The following is a 4,862-nucleotide window of genomic DNA, read 5'->3' as shown; positions in this document are numbered from 1 at the left end:
TAAGGACGTCTACAAACACATACATATGATAGAAGTATATGATTTTTTTTCCAAAACCTTGAAAGGACACTTTTATGTCCTACTACGTTACCAAACTAGTAATAAACCTATAACTACCATGTCTTGTAGCTAGGCATGCCACATTTCAAGCTCCTTGGTGGGGATAGTGACACCTCCCTCATCTAGGTAAGGGTCACCAACTTCATGCACATCTTCCCGGTTAGAAGTTTCCTGCTCACCTTCTATCTGAGCTTGAGGAGCTAACTCTTGCTTAATAGGCACCCCTGTTCTAGGACTGCCACTAATGTGTACATTTTCAATTGTGTCTTCTCTAGAATGATTAAGCTTTTCAAAATAGATTTAAGAATGAAACGGAGGGAGCTTACCTGATGTTTCAATTGGACGAGAAGGTTCATGCACAGTACTGGTGCTAGTTTGAAAGTTGAGTGGAGGTTGCATCACCATGGCATCATAAGTGAGTTGTTGAGGGGTTTGTTGTAGCTACCCTCTGTTATTGAAGTTATTACCATTAGGAAATGTAGCTATGAAAGAGTCTATTGAAGTATCATTTTGCATAGGTCGACTCTGAACAAGGGGATTTGCACCATAAGCAAAGGGGTTAATGGTTATAGAGTGTTGATGAGGGTTAGGATTCTCAGGGGTGAAATTAGTGACAAGATCGTTTCTCAGAGATTCCTACAACTACATCTTCCCTTTCTCCCCCCTAGGGGGAGGGGGAGAGAGGGAAGTTAATGCACAATACGGTGCCTGTCGCATTGCCATCATCATCACACTCTCTTCCCCGAGCTCATTCAACCTTGGCTTGATTGTTCGCCCTCTTTTCCTTGATCCCTTTCACTCTCTCTCCCCCTTATACTCAATTTCCAAGAAGGACATTAAGGATATGACACATCATTGTCATGGGCTTGATCAATAAATTGAAGCGGTTCTTTGAAGAGCTTGTAGGATGAGACGTGGAAGGGTCTTCCATTACTATTTTTTGCCCAAGGGTCAATATAAAGCCTCGAAAGTTGTTTATATATGATCAAGGATGGCTTGAAAATCCTTGTAGCACAACCAAAACAGCACAACAAAGACAAAAACGTACACTAACCTCCATTGTCTCAACACAACATGCCTACACATGCGTCCAGTGGGATGTAGCTCTTAGAGGCTCACTCACTGTGTCCATATGTATTGTGAGGAACGTGCACACACACACACACACCATGAAGGTTGCAATTGTTTTCTTACCACCATTTGTAAGTCAAAAAAGAGTTGTTTTCTTATCACCAATTTTATCTCTCTTTTGGAGTAGCTCCTTCTCCAAATCCCCCCCGCACCCCCTCCCCCCCCTTCCCTTTGCGCAGGTTTCCCACCAACTGCTCATACTTAATGTGAAATGTAAAGCACTTTTTAGAGTGACGAAAACTTTTGAAGCACCAGTTGTGCCATGTTGACACATACATCATGCTTGAATCCTTGTCTCCACGATGGCCTTTATGTACACTTAGCATGCTACAAGCTTGTAAGTACACCTTCAATTTTCATTCCATAAGAAATTGCATAATGTGAGAAAACAACTAAACAAATATTGTATCCCATAATCCAAAAAACAAATTTCCCAGCCAAAGAGAAGTAGGTCATAGGACACAAATAAAAGTTCTTTGGGCCGGGTGGCCAAAAAGTTATTTGTAGGATTTTTCATCATTTTCCCTACAATTTTGAAGGCGTTCTTTGCGACAAACTTGAAATACTAACTACTATTTTGGTATATTAGCCAAAAAAACACACATACACTCACACTAAAGGTGGTTTTCCATGAAAATTTGACCTTACTTCATAGTAGATTTCTCAATTGAGAACATAAGGACAAGGGGGCATGATGGGTGTAGTTGGGTAGAGGAGGTTTTGAGAGGGGGGGGGGGGGGGGGGGGGGGGGGGGGAGAACACCCTTATTTGATCTTTCGATGCTTTCACAGTGAACATAAAGCTCTCAAGATTATCACCTTTATCATGCATAACCTAGACAACAACTATGGCATCCCTACTCACATCCTCAATGCCCAAGAGTAGGTGCAAGTTTGTAAAGAGTTCATTCATGATTTGGACCTACTCTATATTTTAAAAAAAATATGAGTTGCTCTTTCACTTTATTTTGGTTTTAAGGGGATAAAAAGGAGTTTCATAGTTGAATTATTGTTTTTGGACCACTTACGTAGATTTTCGAGCCTACAACAACAATTATCTGACGTTCTTGGATTCCTTAGATCCATAGTAATTGGTTTGATTCAAGATATCTATATGTAATCATGAAGTTGTAGGTCACATATATTGGTTTTTTTTAACGAGTAGCACCACTCTCTATAACCTCACAACCAACTCTCTATCAAGGGGTAAGTAGAATTTTGTGATCAAATCCATATAGGGCTCTATTGAAGAGGTTATATTGTGGCTATGGATTTTATTGACTATCTATTAAATTTGTTAAAATTTTTCTTTTTGGGAAGTCTGTTGGTTACTACTACATAATTCTAATTTTGTTGTATCTAGATATGTTAGCACACGAGACAGTTATGAAAAACAACCCTTTAGGAAATCTTTAAATATCCAAAGTTCTTAAATATGCAATTCTCTTACTTCCATAGATTTAGGTGTATTATCTAAGTTGAATCAAATAGACTGTCAATGTGATTGTTGTGCAATTGACCTTGTTTCTTATTCTTTCAACCCAACTTGCCGGGAGGTCATTTTTATGTGTGTCGATTGTTGGAGACTCAAAATACAACTAATTGAAGATAACATTTATAAAGTCTCTCATGGAAAACTGGGATAGCCAAGTTTGCAGCCTAACAATAGCACATCATCATCTATAAACAAAAAACTATGACTTCCTTCAAAGGAGATTGTTAGACCTTGAATATTAATAGTGCTTTAGAAAAATATGATTTATGATTTGAGAAGATACTAATTTGAACCTTATTGCATATTATATCATTAGAAGATAATGAAATTGTTTATTATGATTCTTCTAGTAATGTCAGGATAATGAAATTGTTTGTTATGATTCTTCTAGTAGTAGGCTTTACAAATGCTTTAGGATGATAGATCTTGCGGAGAATATAATTTTTGTACATCTATGCATTCTGAGTTAGAAGCTTCTTTACTAAGTCATTTAATTTTTTGGGGTTCTTTGCCAGATAAAACTAGCATTAAAATATGTGCAAGGTATGTTGATTTTTTTATGATCTTTGTTGTATGCCAGGCCAAGTAAATGAGCTCAGGGATTTTAGAACAATGGACATAGAAACTAAAATTTTTATCATTATTGAGACCATTCAAAATTTTAAAATTCAATGATTAATATGTGATGTCTTATGCTTTTCCTAGTCCAATGGTCAGAAGTACTTAGATTCACCGATCTAAGTAGTGTATAAATTTCATCAAGGTGTCGATTCATTGATTTGAGCAATATCAGCTTGTTTAGTGCAAATCCGTCGGTTTAGGCAACACGACCCAAAATGCAAATACGTCAATTTAGGTAGCATAAGTGCAAATTTGCTAGTTTATGCAACACGACTGTAAATCCAAATTTGCTAGTTCAAGAAACATAAATGTAGATCCCTAGAATTAGCAACACGAGTGCAGATTCACCTATTTGGGTAACACGAGTAATTGGCCAGTTTCAACAGCACCAATTACAAAATCATACTACAGTGGCTAGCCACCACTGCTACTAGTGTGATTTTTTCAACCCAAGTATATGTTGGATCTGATTTGGGATTCATGATAATGATGAGGACATTGTTTATAAATTTGAACTTAAATATTGGATATTGAATTATGATTGTAACCAATGATATTCCGATACATTAAGATATGACACATACTTCATATTCTAGTGTTATGGGACACTAGAATATGAAGTATGTATGCGACTCAAAGCATAAGCAAAATTGGAAATTTAAGTTTGTAAGATTTTATTTTGATACATTATGTTTCTGACATGTAATGTTAACCATTATTTTTTATAAGACTTGCAAAATAATAACATAGCAACTAAGGATAGTTGCTTTTGTGACAAAGAGGTATATGATGGTACTTAATTATGGTGCATTAATAGATATTTGTTGTATGGATAAAAGGTGGAAAGTAGTTTAAACCATTAGTTTATATAATGACATATACCAGATGTTCAAGAATAAACTCTCTCTCTTCTTGCAATACACCTGGAATTCATAAATAAGCTCACATGAATTCATTGAGGGACCCATTTAGGATCGAGTAGCCTTTGCCTCTATCTTGGGTTGATTTTTTTCGCTCTCCCCTTTCCTCTCACGTGCATGCATAGCACTCCGTTTTAGGAGGTAGGCATGCACACGTTTTTGTGTTCTCTGTCTCACTTGTATTCTCTATCGCACCATACTCATTGAAGGTACTATCTTTGGTTATATTGATTGTAGCATGCTATTTTCATGTATGTATAGGGACATCACACATCCTTTTGTAGCTGGAAATGTTTTGAGAATCTCAAATCTCATCCAAATTGAATGAAACTTGATTTAGAGGCTAAGCTATCTAACACTATCAACCATGCTTTGAACCTAATTTTGAAGGTACCCAAAAATTGCAATTATTGAAAATAACCCAAAATGAAAAATTTAAAACTTGAATATGATGATATGGATAGCATCCCTAAACTAGTGAAAATATATGTATATGAAAATAGTTAAAAACATGGAAAAACAAGCAAACATATGTAGGGGCAAAAATCTGACTTTTGCCTTTCTTTTAAGACAACAAACAATCTTTACAACATAAAAAATGATGTGTAATATTCAGTTTTCCAGTTGAAAAGAATT

Source organism: Adiantum capillus-veneris, chromosome 16 (genome assembly GCF_014529385.1).
Source record: "Adiantum capillus-veneris isolate H3 chromosome 16, ASM1452938v2, whole genome shotgun sequence".
Lineage (NCBI taxonomy): Eukaryota > Viridiplantae > Streptophyta > Polypodiopsida > Polypodiales > Pteridaceae > Adiantum > Adiantum capillus-veneris.
The sequence above is the reverse complement of the archived record's forward strand: the minus strand, read 5'-3'. Positions refer to the sequence as shown.